Source organism: Mytilus edulis, chromosome 11 (genome assembly GCF_963676685.1).
Source record: "Mytilus edulis chromosome 11, xbMytEdul2.2, whole genome shotgun sequence".
Lineage (NCBI taxonomy): Eukaryota > Metazoa > Mollusca > Bivalvia > Mytilida > Mytilidae > Mytilus > Mytilus edulis.
The window spans coordinates 48,708,528-48,727,560 of NC_092354.1; positions in this window are offsets into that span (position 1 = coordinate 48,708,528).

Genomic DNA, 19,033 nt, shown 5'->3' on the forward strand with positions numbered 1-19,033 from the left:
GACACTTACCAAAGAGGAAATCCTGGATAATCATAGGTCTGTTCTATGTTCCTTTGGAATTTCAACCAAAGATGAAGAACTGGATCTTCCATCACTGTATTGGATACCTAAACTACATAAGTGTCCTTACAAGCAACGGTATATTGCTGGGTCTTCCAAGTGCTCCACGAAACCTCTTTCTAAATTATTAACATCTATTTTATCAGCAATCAAAGACGGGCTTCAAAGTTATTGTGAAACTGCCTATTCTAGAGGTGGCGTGAATCAGATGTGGATACTTAAAAATTCAAAAGATCTTTTAGAGTACATACAATCTAACTCTCTTTCATCTTGTAACAGTATTAAAACATTTGACTTTTCTACCCTGTACACAAGTATTCCACATTCCAAACTAAAAGACAAATTAAAAGAGTTGGTATTACTTTGCTTCATAAAAAAGAATGGCCAACGTAGATACAAGTATCTTGTCTTAGGGAGGGATAAATCCTACTTTGTAAAGATTCACTCTGATTCAAACAAAAAATTCTCTGAAACTGATATTATCAAGATGCTTGATTTCTTGATTGACAACATATTTGTTACGTTCGGAGGACGTGTTTTTCAACAGACTGTCGGCATTCCAATGGGAACAAACTGTGCCCCTCTACTCGCCGACTTGTTTCTTTATTATTATGAGGCTGACTTCATGCAGGAACTTCTTAGGAAGAAAGATAAGAAGTTAGCAATATCCAATCGAACTAGAGATAAAGGATACTACAGATACAGTTAAGTCGGCTTCATATCTTGACTTACATCTAGAAATTGACAATGAAGGTCGGTTGAAAACAAAACTTTACGACAAAAGAGATGATTTCAGCTTTCCAATTGTGAACTTTCCATTTCTAAGTAGCAACATTCCAGCAGCACCTGCATACGGGGTATATATCTCCCAATTGATACGATATTCCCGTGCTTGCATTTCCTATCATGATTTTCTTGATAGAGGTTTGCTGCTCACAAGGAAGTTATTAAACCAAGAATTCCAAATGGTGAAGTTGAAATCATCCCTTCGTAAATTTTACGGACGCCATCACGAGTTGGTTGACCGTTATGGAATAACCGTTTCACAAATGATATCGGATATGTTCCTTACGTCGTAACTACAATCCCCTTCCCTTTCATGAATATGACCTACCGAATTAGACTATTTACCGGATTTGTAATCACATAAGCAACACGACGGGTGCCACATGTGGAGCAGGATCTGCTTACCCTTCCGGAGCACCTGAGATCACCCCTAGTTTTTGGTGGGGTTCGTGTTGTTTATTCTTTGGTTTTCTATGTTGTGTCGTGTGTACTATTGTTTTTCTGTTTGTCTTTTTTGTTTTTAGCCATGGCGTTGTCAGTTTGTTTTAGATTTATGAGTTTGCCCTTCCCTTTGGTATCTTTCGTCCCTCTTTTATTAATTTATTCTTATCTTTCAAATGTATTTCGAATTAAAAAACAAACAATTGAAAACAAGTAATGAACAGATAAACGAAAAGATGTATTTAAATACTTTTGAATAACTGTTGTAAGGATTTCTGATGGACACTGGTACTTGTTTTCCATTTATGTGTGTAATGAACCTTTCAGTAAAATCTTATACATCACTATCGATCTTCATATAAAACTTTCGGGTAATGTTCGATATGTTCAATTGCAATTAATAAAACAATATACCTTTGTTATATTACCTGAACAGATAACAGGTTTTGGTCATTTTATTTCAAAAATACTACTCTTTACCTTCTTAGACAATAGACATATTAAAAAGTAAAATAACAGAAATACCGAACTCCGAGAAAAATTCAAAACGGAAAGTCCGTAATGAAATCAAAAGCTCAAAAGCTCAAAACAATCAAACGAATATATAACAACTGTCATATTCCCGACTTGGTACAAGCATCCAGTCTCGGACAGATCCATAGCTATACAAATGTGTATATATAGAATAAAATAATAGTAATCTGTTTCTTTGCGTCTTTTGTTCATGGTGTTATTACTGTAGATTACTTTTTAGAATCCATTCTAGAATCCAACAATCATGAATTCTGACTATCCTATTATCTTTGATGAATTTATGTACTGCTGCAAATTTGAAATTTTTGCTAAGGGTCTAGTGGTATATTCTATTGATTACGTCAATAAATCAAAATTGCTATTCAAGAAGGATCCAAATCAAATACTAGAAAAAAGCAGCAATTGAAACATGATCGGTAAGTAAGATGCAGACACTTGACCTTGAAATAAAACTTTAAAATGTGTTGCAGTGTTGAAAATAGTTTTTGATTGCTAAGCCGTCCTCCTTTGGATGTAAGATTACTTTTACGACTGGCGGTTTTTAAGATTTTCTATGAGGAAAGATGATTTTAAAACCTTACTAGTTATACTGACTATGCTCTGACGCCACACGGCTACATGAATCCTTAAGGTAGATCATAGGTGTAAGTTTCCCGAGATAGAATTTTCTTATACTTTGCCATAATGAAGACTTAACTATACTCTTTTCAAAAATATATTAAAAATGATAAGTTACCGTGCTATTTTTCAAGTTATGAGTTGTTGTAAATTGCCTTAATTTGCATAGAATGATCATGAATCTTGTGTGCAAAAACAGAAATCTGAGATAGAATTTTTTAAATAGATTGCGAGAAGATAGGTTTCATAATCTGTTTTAAGAAAAGAAAAAGAAAAAAAGGTGTCACCGAACTTGTTTTCTTGCTACAAGTAAAACATTAAAAAAATACCATATATATTTTTTACTAAAAGAGTTATTTCCCCTTAAATGGCTTGTTGAAAACATTGACTCTAAAACTCAAATGTTTAGTATTCGATTAAATAGTTTTAAAAATCCAGTAAATCAGCAGGTTTTCTAAATATAAATAAACAGTCTAACCAATAAAATTGCACATCTGTCTACACATTTGATTATTTGGGCAAATAACTAGACCGAGTGTGTTCTGCGATAGTATAATCCAAGATGGCGGTATACCATGAATCAACCTTAGATATCCCTCTGACATTAGCGCAATCTCGTAGTAATCCTACTCATTGGGAATTGATAAAACAACTCAACGTTAGAAGTTACAGTAAAATCCAGTCGTTTTGACTTATCTGATGGGCACAAATTCGAGGCATAACCAAAAAAAATGAAAGAAATATAAAAATATACCCATATGGTAACGATTTAGTAGTAATTGCAGTCTATTCGGAAAATACCTGTAACTTGTCAAGATGGTTTCATTCGTTCATTTGGTTCATAAACTCGAACGCTTATTCTCAGATGATTATGGTAATTGCATTGATCAGTGTTCAAAGTTTGCTAGATACTACTGGTTTATGTAAGACAGATCAGTATATTACTGGTATATAACTGAAAAAGATTAACCTCGGACCTTCGTCGCTCTTTTCATTATATTATTCATATATTTTCATTATATTATTCATATATTAATGAAATTTATCCTGTTGAACTTACTTTAAATAAAGCTAATACTAACAATGACCACTGCCCTTTTCTCGATCTTGATATCTATATCACTAATGGAAAGCTGAATACTAAAATTTATGATAAAAGGGATGATTTTTCATTTCCTATCGTTAATTACCCGTTTTTAGATGGTGACGTTCCCTTGTCACCATCTTACGGTGTTTATATATCTCAACTTGTACGATTCGCTCGTGTATGTAACAATGTTTTAGATTTTAACGAGAGAAATTTATGTATTACTGAAAAATTATTACACCAGGGTTTTCGATATCACAAACTAGTCAAAACATTTACTAAATTTTATCATCGGTATAAAGACATTATTCGTAAATATAGCTCAACATGCAGACTTTTAATACGTTCAGGTATTTCACATCCAATTTTTTATGGTAATATTCTTTATAAAGCACAAAGGTGTCAGTATTCACCTCAGAAACTTACAAAACCTTTGAATAGACTTATTAAGAACGGATATAATTACGATACTGTTGTCAAGTCATTAAAGATTGCATATTTTGGCGTTAATATTGAGTCATTGATAAGGTCTTTGCATCGGAACTAAACACATTTATTCTAAAAACAGTTGTTGGCATGACACGGGTTATGTTCTTCTCATATATGTTATGATGGTATGATACTAAACCCCTAACGGGAAGGATTGTGCCTGATGTTCATATGATGAAATCATAATCTTTCAGTCAGTTTAGTTGAAGTCTGGAGCTGGCATGTCAGTTAACTGCTAGTAGTCTGTTGTTATTTATGTATTATTGTCATTTTGTTTATTTTCTTTGGTTACATCTTCTGACATCAGACTCGGATTTCTCTTGAACTGAATTTTAATGTGCGTATTGTTATGCGTTTACTTTACTACATTGGTTAGAGGTATAGGGGGAGGGTTGAGATCTCACAAACATGTTTAACCCCGCCGCATTTTTGCGCCTGTCCCAAGTCAGGAGCCTCTGGCCTTTGTTAGTCTTGTATTATTTTAATTTTAGTTTCTTGTGTACAATTTGGAAATTAGTATGGCGTTCATTATCACTGGACTAGTATATATTTGTTTAGGGGCAAGCTGAAGGACGCCTCCGGGTGCGGGAATTTCTCGCTACATTGAAGACCTGTTGGTGACCCTCTGCTGTTGTTTTTTATTTGGGCGGGTTGTTGTCTCTTTGACACATTCCCCATTTCCATTCTCAATTTTATGCCTGGAATTAGAAAATCCTAAGTATTTAGTAAATTTCAACTTTTTTAAACAGGAAAGGAGTAGGTTCAGTAAGACCCCTTTTTGGCCCCAAAATATAGCAGGTTTTACAAAATTGTGAAAATATAATATTTTAACTATTTATTGGAAATATAATGTTTCTGCTACATGAATATGGACTGTTTTTGAAAATACAATACACATATATCGGGTACTAGCATCATTCAGTCATGCTAAATTACTGAAATCTTCAAAAGTTTTGCATTTTAGTTAAATTTTAGACGGTTTCCGTCTTAAATGAAAGTGGCCGCATACGTGTTCATTCATAATATTAAAATGTAAGTTGTATTTGATATTCTAACATGACGTCCTTCAAACGCTTTGAGTACACACCCGTGGTAAAATATGAATATATTGCCAGTGCTGTTCCGATTGTACTCCCACGTCATATGCTTTTTTATGAATGAGATACCCGACGTCATAGAACAATGACGTTAGAATGTATGCATTTTACGGGAAAATACACGCTTGTGAATCCGAAAATCATCACAAGGAAACATACACAAATGATGCTAAAATGTGGCAAAAGCCCTTTATTGTACATCATATAAGACATATAAATAAATTATCATTCAAATTCATCCAAAACTGTCTAAATACATTATTTTAAATAGTTTAAACATGTCACTAATGCAGTTTGCTCCGTTCTTTTACGCTAGTTTATTAGTGCGTTTATTTATGGGAACGGCAAATATTTGCCTACACCTAGAGCGCTTCGATCCAAAAGAATTGCCGTATGTGTCCTATCAGAATCGAAATAATTCATGGGGGCTTGAATATATCTAGATTTTACCACGGGTTGTCCCTTTATGCCGATATTTTACCCCTCGCTATCGCTCAGGGGTAAAATATTTGTCATAAAGGGCCAACCCGTGGTAAAATCACGATATATTCAAGCCCCCATGAATTATTTCTTAATTAATACATAATATATATAAAGGTGGAGCATGAGCACGGATGCGGCCACCTTGATTTTTCACAAAAAACATCTGAAAAGTTACGTGTTTTGGCATATTTGATAGATTTTTTATAGATTTAAGCTTAAAGCAGAGCGTTTTTAAAGACTAAATCAGTTAAACCCTATCACATAAACTAATCGAATCAATTGAAATAGAATTTAAGTGTTTAGAAAGTGTCTCAAATCTTTCGTTAGATGAACATGAAAATTGAGGTCAAAATCGAACTACTCCTCTATAAAAATGACAATATAATTGATATTCATGTCAACGCCGAAGTGCTTACTACCTGGATGATCATACCCAGGTCAGGAATATGACAGTTGTTTTCGATTCGTTTGGTGTGTTTGAGCTTTTGATTTTGCTATTTGATAAAGGACTCTCCGTTTGGAATATACCTCCGAGTTCAGTATTTTTGTGATTGTGATTTTACTTTTTAATACTGTAAATATTCAAAGCCATGAACTGTAGTTAAATGTTTTAAGATATTAAGAACACGAATTTAATATGTTTTAATTTCGTACATTAGGTTTGTAATGGTTCTTTTAATGTTAATTTGACAGTAGCATTTAATGGCCACTTAATGAGTGACTATGCAGTTACTTTATTGGAAAGAATGTAGCACTTATTAATGAATTAGTATATGATTGAGTTTAACTGGATTGATCAATTTCAAATATATGCATTTTACGCCTTAAATGTATTTCTTGTATTCGGCCAGAACATTGCCAGTGTATCTTATTTTGTACAAACACTTTTAACTTGATGAATAAGACTTATATTCCTTTGTACACGGTATTGTCAATTTATCTATAAAAATAAACAGATGGGGTATTATTGCCAATGAAACAACTCTCCATTAGAGACCAAATGACACAGAAATTAATAGCTATGGGTCACCATACGGCCCTCAACAATAAGCAAAATCCATTACTCCATTATGTTTTGTTATATGTGTACGTTGAAATTATTTATTTATGTTGTACACATAAACATTTCTGATCTTGACAAATTACTTTATTCTGTCCAAGAATCCTAAACATTTAAAAACATGAAATTCCTTAATTTGAAAGAGCATGTTCAAATAAAGATGATTTCAAAATACACATTGAACAAGGCTTTGTCATTGGCAAATCGACATATGAGATTTAAAAATGTCGCCTTGGTTTATTCCGCCCCTTCCTTAGATAGAATGTCGGCTCACTGATTTCGGAGAACACATGACAAAGATATGATAATATTGGAAGAAAAACGCTAAATCATTCATTGATAACTGATTTTGGTATATTCGAAAAGATAGTTTTTTCCCGGATGTTCTCGTTCTCTTCCGAAAATGATTAACAACTAGATAATAAACAATTATAGAAATAAGCGAATGATGATATTCAAAACTATCAAAATGTGAAAAAGAAGATTTTTTCAATATTAATTAATTCATGATAATTGTATTTGTAAACTGAATCTAATATGAAGGAATGCTTCTTGTGTTGCAATGTTTTCATCTATTACACAGTCTTTTGGTAGAAGTAATTTTTTTATGTCTAAAACAAAACTTTTAATAAACTCATTATATATACCAGTGTTATTTAAAAATGTGTACGTCAGACAAACGCTCATCATTGACGCTCGATTATAAAAGTAAAAAAAACTATTATATGAAGTTATGCATCATTGAAAACGTAAGATACAAAAGGTGATATTAGCAGCTAATTTATAGTTATGACCTCATCAGTGATAAATTATGGTCTAATCCACCATTTTCTACATTTGAAAATGACTATACCAACTTATGAATATGACAGTTGTTGTCCATTCGTTTGATGTGTTTTTTCATTTGATTTTTCCATTTGATTAGGGACCGTCCGTTGTGACTTGTCCTCGGAGTCCAGTATTTTTGTGATTTTACTTTTTATGAGAACATATTAGTGTTCGCCTAGGGGCAGGTGATACCCTCTGAGAAAAAACTCCATCGTCAATGATTTATTACAAGTGGTTGTAAATAAACATGATAAACTCTTCAGGAATACCAGGATCAATATTGTTCACGCCTTACGTCTACAAAATACTCATCAGTGAAAATAAACGTCACCTACTAGAGTATCTTAACAATTTCAACAAGATGATAACTAGTTCTTTCTTTGATGTGTAAATACACGATTTTAACTATAACAACGGGCACATTTAAATACACAATAATTGCCTAGCAATATAGTACGTGCAGTTTCCAAAACATTTTATTTCTTACACATTTCAATATTCATTCAAATGTCGATCTGCATCTAATAACTCATCCAAGAAAATCACACAAGTTTCCTCAATACAACAAAGTCCATCCCACTAAAAATCAAAATCAACAACAAAACACAATAAATACATTATTATTATAATTTATCTTGTCACATCATTAAACTGTCTAACTCAAATCTATCAAATGGGTGGGGTGTGGTGGGGGATATGTATAACGAATCGGAGGTATGCTACTCTGAAAGGCAGAACGTCGAATAACTAGTTATAAAAATATCTATTATTTATAATAAGATTCTGCACGAGAAACACGATTCTACCCTCGTACAACTGTACGTTTCTTTGTTTTTTTGGGTTTTTTTTGTGATGTTGTACACTTTTAGACTTGTTATATATTATATTTTGTAGTGTACTGTATCATGTATTCATTTAATATTCATTGTTTAATATATTCAAAACTTTTCCATAAAGTCTTTTTTTTAAACAGTAAGTTGACATTAAGGTCTGTAGGCTCGTTTTCTTTGTTTCTATATGTTGATGGGCTTACGTCTCATTTTAGTTTCGTAAATTTTTCATTCGTTCACATTTTAGATTTGCTCAAAAGCTTCGCTAATCAATATAACTGTTTTGTTTTGTATGTCCAAATAATAAAATTTGTCTCTTGGATACACAGTTAACATTGAGATGAAATAAAATTGTAATGACTCTACGGGACATCGGGTTTTGTTTTAATTTGAATATGAGACAAAACTTGCACATCAAATGGTCAAATTGTAGAAAATATTCAGTCGCATTTTTCCGCTTTTCCATTTCTTTGCATATTTTCACCATTTTACCTATGGTCTATGTAACAAAAGAAAAACCTTTCGTGGTACAATTAAACAAAACTTTCCATTCTCCAGGACTTTGACAGACTGCAAACGGGTTTCCCTTCATCTTATAATCTTTATCACATTTATATTTATTTCCAGTATCTAGATTCCGTCGCAGTCCGAACCGCTCATCAACTGCAGCATTCGGTGTAGTGGGTAAACCTTTAAATCTACAGTTATAAATATAAATAAATGGAGGTGCAATTTATACTTTACTTTGACGACAAACAGACGCTACAAATAACATCAAAATGGATGGCTGTTCAACATTCACCTGCTTTAACCCATACATACAAATATAAAAGATATATGAATATGAAGCATGCCTTTTACAAGATCGATCCCGTGAGCCTGATTTTGTACGTGTTAATGTGTAGGGAGACAAAACCGCACACATTATTGTGACTGCAAGTCGACTAGTCTTTCGTCTTCTTCCATCATTCCGCGTGCAAAAACCAAAAAACCCTCTCTTTTAAAGTATTTGTTTTGACCCGGACAGAAACTATAAAGTGCGCTATTAAAGAACCCACCAAATACTGTTACTTATATTCTTCATAGCTTCTTTTAATTACATAGATAAAATTAATTCAATTGGAATACATTTAGCTCAAAAATTTTATCAATATTGACAATACAGATTCGTGACTGAGTTAAGACAATCAAGTTCAAATATAAATTTCTGTACTCAGTATCAGAAAATAACACAATAATAATGTCTAAATGAATATCGTTTTAACTATCTTACTATCTATTTATTCAAACTTATGTTTAATCCAAGGCTTCGTGTTGAATGCTGTACTTTGAACTATAGTGTACTTTGCATTTTAATGGTTTATTTGTTTTATACATTGTGACTTGGCTGGAGTATTGTCTCCTTGGAACTCATATCGCATCTCCTTGTTTGTGTTATTTGAAGGACAAAGGCGGTTGAACTTTTGTAACGCAAAGAGTTCGGAGTAATCATCTATATAACGTTGCAATTTTGTTCAAGTAAAATAATATCTCGCAAATAGTTATAACATATTGCAATCACTCACAATATCAATATTTCGGCAGTTTTTATAAATAAAATTCATGTAAGGTCAATTATTTTTAAATTGTATGCGTACTGTCTGCGCATGACATCTCGCAGAACTCATTAGATTCCGTATTATTTGAGACGGCTATTTTACTTATCAATCATGACCTAACGTGTTTCTTTGCTTTTTCGTTTTTTTTTTAATTTATTAATTTTAACATCTTTAATAATAATGATTCTAATTTTGAATTTTTAGTTACTCTCAACGGACAATAGCCTTCTCGATCAATGGAGTGTTTGTCCATGTAACTTATAATAACACAGATTAATGGACTGAGTGATAAATAGCGAAATGACGCACTTATATCGTGGTATTATAAGCCACATGATTTTCCTGATTCGTAGTCGAAGGCTGACTTGTGTATCCGGTTTCATTAATATTAGTTTGTTTCCGCAAATCGTTTTTACCAAAAAAATCCTATTATTTCCAAAATGGATCATAATTACAGTAGCTTTGTCGTGAAGTTCATTCAATTTCATGTTCATCTCTAAATGTATCTTTCTTTCTTATCAAGTGTCACGTGTTGACAGGTAATTGACACTGAAAACAGGAAATACTGCCATAAACACAGTCATATAGTTTCTTTTATATGATACGAACTGAAAAGATGAGTGGAAAAGCTTTTAACTGGTGATATTTGATAAGCTAGATAAATTACAAATACAAAACAATCGACAGGACTAATCATTGTCGTCTAAATTTGCCTAAACAGCATACCAAAGAAGACTAATGTTTGACTTACTTCAACATATTACAAATTTTCTGAATCCTTTTTCCAAAACTGTTACATGTATCAAACAACATTTAGATTAAGATTCTGTCTCAACATAATAAAACATTATGAAATAGTGTTAACACAATCTTACCTCGTGCCACATGTTGCGCAGGACTTGACTACCCTTCCAGAGAACCTGATGTCTTCCGGTTTCGGGTGGGGTTCATGTATCTTAGTCTTACGTTTTCGGGTGGGGTTCATGCATCTTAGTCTTACGTTTTCGGGTGGGGTTCATTCATCTTAGTCTTACGTTTTCGGGTGGGGTTCATCCATCTTAGTCTTACGTTTTCGGGTGGGGTTCATGTATCTTAGTCTTACGTTTTCGGGTGGGGTTCATGCATCTTAGTCTTAAGTTTTCGGGTGCGGTTCATGTATCTTAGTCTTACGTTTTCGGGTGGGGTTCATGTATCTTAGTCTTACGTTTTCGGGTGGGGTTCTTAGTCTTAAGTTTGCTATGAAGCGGTTTGTGTATATTGTGTTGTCCTTTCATTGTTTTTCGTTTTTTTTCTATGACATTGTTAGTTTGTTTTCAATTTTTTAGTTTGAAAATTCTATTGATATCTGTCACCTCTCTTTAATTCTCTAAATTTGAAAGTCCACAAAAAGGAGGTCAAGGTCAAAGATCAATGTCATATTTTGATTCTGGCTTCTCATCAACATCGGTACAAGATATTGATCCAATATTTTACTCATTTTGTTAAAAGGGTACGTTAATTTTATTTTATTTGTATATGGGTCAAGGTTAAAGGTAAATATGACATTGTAGATTTTTCTCTTTTCTATTACAGTCTTACTGCTTGCTAGCTGAACAATGACATTATTTTCAGCAGAGGTAGTCCTACCTTTTAGACGGAGTCAATATTTAAGCAGAGTACCAATCAACAGTAGGGACAGTATATAACATACGTAACATAATTTGTATGGTAAAAAAGAAGATGTGGTATGATTGCTAAGGAGACAATTCTCCACAAGAGACCAAAATTAACAACTATAGGTCACCGTACGGCCTTCAACAATGAACAAAGCCCACACAGCATTGTCAGCTATAAGCCCCCGCAAAAACAATGTAAAAAAACTTACGGCCTTTTTTATATAAAAAAATGAACGAAAAACAAATAGGAAACAAATAAACAAACGACAACCACTAAATTACAGGCTCCTGACTCGGGACAGGTACAAACATACATAATGTAGCGGGTTTAAACATGTTAGCGGGATCCCAACCCTCCCCTAACCTGGGACAGTGGTATAACAGTACAACATAAGCACGAACTATAAAAATCAGTTTAAAAGGCTTAACTCATCAGATGGACAAAAATACAAGTGGTTACTTTTACATCCTTACAACAAAAGGACAATAGGAACAGATCTGAGAGTACACGTAGTTACTGACAGCTAGTTCAAAGCCACTAACAACTTATAAAAAAAGTCATGCATCGGGAATTTCTCGCTGCATTCAAGACCTGTTGATGACCTTCTGCTGTTGTCTGCTCTATGGTCGGATTGTTGTCTCTTTGACACATTCTCCGTTTCCATTCTGAATTTTACCCTCCTTTCGGTGTAGTCTATTCCTACAGAGAGATAGGTTGGTTATCTGTCGGACTAGTCTGCCCTAAAATGAGGGTAGTTTAACTAACCTAACAATAATTTCACGGTTCAGCTAACAAACAAGCAAACCAAAGATATAACCTTTACCTACACACTCGATGCATTCTGCTGTAATTTTGAAACAATATTTTGAATACGTTGAACCACAAACGTCAAAATTATTCAATCGCGTAGTGTAAGGAACTATTTGTAGATTGTTATAAATTCTATAGAACTTTTAGACTATTTAAATCTCGGTCTATTTCTTAAATTAATTCTTACATACTTTTGATTTGTTAACCCTGTATGCTAACATTGCCCTTGTGAAATTTTAAAATTGTTTGTATACACATTGAACGACAAAAATATGTGACGTATACAATTTTCTGACGTCAGACACGCGAAGCAATGAATGTGTTTGTAGATAGATGTTTTTGTGTTCTGTTAAATTGTTCCTTTTAAAATTGTTACACGATGATGACTGCTGTACCCATATTTTGACTATTTTATTTATTATGTCTGTTTAGTTCACGCATCATTGTAAATATAACGGAATTTGATGAGACTGTCAATAAAGTGAGAGGTTTAGCGCTATAAAACCAGGTTTAATCCACCATTTTTTTCATTTGAAAATGCCTGTACCAAGTCAGGAGTATGACAGTTCTTGTCCATTCATTTTTTATGTGTTTTGTCATTTGATTTTGCCATGTGATTATGGACTTTCCAAATTGATTTTCCTCGCAGTTCAGTATTTTTTTTATTTTACTTTTTAACCTATTTTCTAATAAAAGTCGGTAATTTATTTTAAACAATACGCAGTCTGAATATGTCAATTTATCATTGTCTAAAAGTTCAGGAAATTGAGTTTTTTTCAGCATCTGTGGTTCACGTAGTGACCGAGACTTTCATATAACTAATGTGTTAATGTGTTGTGTAGCATATAAAATGTAATGCTCTTTAGTAATTGGATATATGCAAAAAAAGCTTCTCAAAACAAAATTGTACAGCAAATTAAACATAATTAAGCACATGTCCTGCTATCTCATTAAACTGATAAGGGCCCCTCTTAGAGGCAGGTCACCCTATAGTGAACAGTCTATCCGTCCGTCCGTCCGTCTGTCCGTCCGTACCAATTTATGTTCGCTCTATATCAAGAAAAACATTATAATTTCAAACTTTATACATGGCATGTACATTAACCAACACCACAGGGTGTGTCATAATATTTGTACAACCTTCTACGTTAAAGTTCAGGGTCAAAATTAAATGTTCGTTTTTAATTGAAAACCAATATCATATGGTACAGATCTTGTCCGCTCTATATCTTGAGAATCGTTATGATTTCAAAGTTTACACATCAACCTATATATTCAGTCACCTAGTGGTCAACAATGATTTCACACTATGCAGTGATATCACTATTATACTATGATAGTGAGTTCAGGATATTTATCAGTTTAATCAAATTGCCAAATATTTCACTGTAACTAAAACACTTAGAATTCAGAACGTAACGAGACTATGTCATAACTTAAAAAGTGATTCATATTAGATTATCCATATACATTGTTTAACACACGTTATTAACAGCTGGATCCACAGAGATGGCACCCATCTCAATGATGTCTAGCTTGAACAGATTCCGTTTTAAATACGATTTCGAGGTCGTATAGTTGCTTATAATCATTTTATCAACTTCGAAGTTTGACGGATAGTTGTTTCATTGGGATTTTATACCACATCTTTCCTTATTGTTTTATTAAGAAGATTTATCATGTATACCTATCATGTGTACTATTGTTTGTCTGTTTATTTTTTTCATTTTTAGCCATGGCATTGTCAGTTATTTTCGATTTATGAGTTTGACTGTCCCTCTGGTATCTTTCGTCCCTCTGGTATATTTCGTCCCTCTTCTATCAAAGGTGACGACACTGTACTGTCAACAAGGATGGGATGGTTCAGAAATAGTAATATTATTTTAAGCAATAACACATGAATAGATGAATAAAACTTGTTTATTCTACATACCTTACAATAATGAAAAAAATACACTTTATATTTATTCCGTACACATGTATCCAATCTTTTTTTCCTTAAATACGCTTTAAATATTTATAAAATACAAATGATAATTTTGTTTGTGGATAGACATAAAAGTTCTGAAAGTCGTCTATATTGTTTTTGTTTATTGTTCTAAGTATTAGGACCAGAACATGCCGTAGAAGTTGCTGGTAAAGACGTTGGTATTGTCGTCGGCGTGGTTTTGTTTGACCGGAAACATCTGCTAACAAACTGACTACGTATTTCTTTAATTCTGAAAATATAAATGAAAGGGTCTACCAAAGGATTGATCAAAAGCAAATTGTTGGCAGCTTGGACGATTTCAGCATCATTAATATTATCACTAACATTAATGTAGAGACCATAGATAGTTCTGGGTAAAATTGCACAAGCGGTTACAACGATGATACAGCTTAGGGTAATCATGTTATACCGCATTCGTAACGATGCTTTTCTTTGCTGCTGAATTTGTTCATCACTCAAGGTTGTGATTTCCATAACCAAATATTGGTGTGTTCTTATTCTCCAAATCACAACGATGTAACAGCATGCAATCAATGAAACGAAAATAGCAAAAGGAACATCTATAAACAAAAGAAAGCTTTTTTCTGTGTTATATAGTGGATCGCATGGTAAGGGTACACGTGGGTTCAGTAGCTCTAACACACAACGCAATAAGACGTAAACGTGTATAAATAAAAATCCTAGTACTATAGTAACGTTGCTTGTTAAAGCACTCAAAACTCTTTTTGGTGTTGTAAATGTAGCATTCAAACGATGGAGGCACATGCTTAATGTCATCAATAGGGAACACAGGATTGCAGCAGGACAGAGATGTATCATGACTATACAATGATATTGGTGCAGACCATCAATGCTGAATTCATAGATATTCGTTGTAATGACCTTCCAAACATACTCAATCATCAAACAGGCATCAGTAATGATCAGATAAAAAGCTAACCGAAAGAATCTGTTCTTCCCTAATTTTCTTGTTTTTGCTAAAGTCACTGCTGCCAAAATATGAATTCCAAATAATGTTACACATAATGCTGCAATGAATACCCACTTCATCTTGAAAAGGTACATAAATGAAACACATTAGATTATTTTTCCATCTTATAAGAACCACAAGATTATTGGTTAAAATTTAAAAGGCCAATCATATCTGAGATAAAATTTGACGCAAGCATTAAATAAAGAATGATATCAAATTAACTAATACTAAGTATCAAAGCTATTTAGTTCTATACTTTAAATTATTTCTATATACAATGTACATAAATGTGAATAAGATATGTCGAAATGGATCCTATCGGTAATTATCCCTTCTGTTATTGTGCCGTTGCCTTGTCACTTTCTCAACTCAAAAGCTAACAAAACCTTTATTGTTCATACAGCTGTTTCTCAAACCACGCCTCTTTTGGGAAGATTTAGAACATTCATAGAAAATTAATTTTGTTTACATACCGGTTTCCAGTTATGCTCTCTGTGTTCCATCTCATAGAGACATAACTTGGGAATGTTACCAGTAAATATACATGTGCATATTGTTTACATTGAAATCTGTGGTAACCCTTCATTCGAGGTAGGGGTAGTTAAGAAAATTGGTGTTAGTTTAAACTCTGAAAAGTTCAGGGCATATGAAGGTTGGAAATTTGCCGCACAGCCATATATTTTGACCTTTGAAAAAAATTGTTTTGCATTGAACTTTCAATTCTAGGATAAGATTTTTTTCAAAACTTCATAGTAAAAGTGGTACAGTTTTAGCCGTAAAAGGAGTTCCTATGGAAAATTGCATTGTCTATATTTACAGGAATGCAACCTTAACAGACTTATTAAGTATGGATATAGTTACGATACTGTTGTCAATTTATTAAATATTGCATATTTTGGCTCTAATATTGATTCACTTATAGGGTTTTTGCATCGAAAATAAACACATTTATCCTAAAATCAGTTGTTGGCATGATTCCGGTTCTTCTCATATATTTTATGATGGTATAATACTAAACCCCCTTACGGGAGGGATTGTACTTGAAGTTCATATGATAAAGAAATAATCTTTCAATCAGCTTAATTGAGGTCTGGATCTGGTATGTCAGTAACTGCTAGTAGTGCTTTGTCAATTAATGTATCATTGTTATGTTGTTTATATTCTTTTGTTACCTATTTAGACATGTACTCGAACTTTTATAACTGAATTTAACTGTGCATACTGTTGTATATTTGTTTTTTCTACACAGGCTAGAGGTATAGGGGGACAGTTGAAATATCAAAAAACATGATTAACCCCGACGCATTGTTGCGCCTGTCCCAAGTCAGGAGCCTCTGGCCTTTTTTTTTTTTTAGACATATAAACGTTTGATTCCTAAATATTTCCTGTATACAATAACCTTAGTCGTCCAGGAACAGGCCAAGGGTCCCTGTTTACAAAATGAACCATCTATCCAGGGGAAATAGAAGGTAACAAAAATGTAGTCCACTTTTTACCTTGGATTTACAATTAGTGTAAAAAATATATCCATATAATCATGATAATGTTAGAAGCATCTAACAGTTCTATTCTTTAATTTCAAAATAGTAAGTAAATAATAAGATACTCACACAAAAGATGTGCATTTCCTACAATAAACATGATAGGCTAATACATTTTTATCTTTTTGTATATTTGTATAACTAGATAAAATCGATATTCTTATACGATAAACCATACAAAAATGTACTTTTACTCAAGCTTATACTATATTTACTGTCTGGATTTTCATTATAACCGACTCTTTTGTCTTATCAGTGATGTCAACGCCTCTCAAAAGAAGAACACATTTTAGATTATTTTTTAAGTTTTGTTTCCAGTTTTATAAATATCTTGCGGTGCTTTAGGCGTTTTGTCAAATTTTAATGAATTCCTAATTTTCCATAGTGTCCATTTAAAATATATGATAATTATATTTAAAAGATTATCATATTTTAATTCTCTCGTGTTTTTACTTAAAAGAGTGTCCTTTTCAAAAAAAGGATTATTTAATCCTAGGTTTTATTTGATAAGTCTTTTTCGGAGATTTTTAAAAATAAACTGTGATGTACTACAACTGACAAATAAGTGTTGCAGCGTTTCTATATCACTGTCATTTTAACAAATGTGGCATTTCTTTCTTCAGTATATAAAATATTGTGCAAGGATCTACATTGAAATTGTTTTACTGTATTTTCAATTTTCAAATGTCTAATCCCGACCATATATTTTCCCAAGGTATATTTGTTCCAAATATTTCCTCCCACTTAATTTGACATTTTGGAGATACATCTTTATTTAAAACCGTACGAATATATTTGAGTTTAAACTTTGATGGTTTGATTGTTTGGTTGTTTAAGTTAATGATCTCAAGATCATTTGATGATATCTTTAATTTATTTTCAAGATGCAAATTCTGGTTTCCGCAAGATTTCAAAATTTGCATGAAATCTTTAGGAATTCTCCTATAAATTTCATTACAGCTAATTAAATCTGTAGTTTCTGAATTCCAAATGTCCTGGATAGTTGTGATATCGCTTTTTATAAAAGAAGAGTAGAACAATGGTTTATTTTTGAAGCGAATAGAAGAGTTTCCAAATATTCTCGTATTTAAAATGTCTCTTTTATTTGAAGGTGTGTCAATATTTTGAATGAATCCTGACCACGTAGTTATAATTTTCTGATAAACTTGTGGTAGTTGGTTCATATCTAAACCATTTTAACTTGAACATTAACATACAAAAAAGGCATCATTATATTTTTCATCAAATTTCTGAAGCCAGTACTTACCGATAACATTCCAGCTTTCCAATGGCTCCTCAATTAAACGATAGACAAGTTTTGTTTGTTTACTTTTTATAAACGTATCTATACTTACCATTCCCATCCCCCTTTGTTAGTCTTGTTATATTTACTAGAACACACCCGCGAAATCGCGGGGAAACAGAGCGTATGTAAACTGTAAAAAAATTATTACTGGAGAATTCCAGGAGAGGTATCTAAAGTCAAAGGTACTTGGGGACTGGGCACATTTTTTTTTTGCCCTCCCCCTTTTTTTCCAAACACTGATTTTTATTCTTTCTGTTTTTCTGTATACTATGAACATACACATATATATATATATACTATACTTACTATATACAACGGTCACTGATATATTAAAGTCACCCGAGTAAACTATTGGAATTTATAGTAAATTATAGCAAATTTATACAATTTATTCATAGTAGTATACAGAAATATTTCAGTGACCGCCGTAGATAGAAAACTATTGGAATTGATAATATAAATAAATAGCAAATACACTTTATTTATAGTATATGTATGATCAATGTATACAGACAAACGCAAAAAAATAATTGTTCTGTCCCAAGTACTTATGCAAATTATGTTTAATTTCAAAACAGGCCAAAAGGGGAGCGGAAGTCTTTTATATTTCTCAAAAAGTCAGTCCTATGACGGAAACAATATATGGACGACTATATTTTCGTTTTCCCCCCAAAATAACCCAAACTGAAATAGTTTAGGCTTGGAAGATAAATACTAGAACATACCTGTGAAATCGCGGGCATCCCGTGAGAGCGTGGTTGAAAGTATGTTAAAAGTGTTGTAGGATGAATTTTTTGTAAAAAAATTAAGGACTGGAGAATTTCAGGAAAGGTTATAAAAGTTATA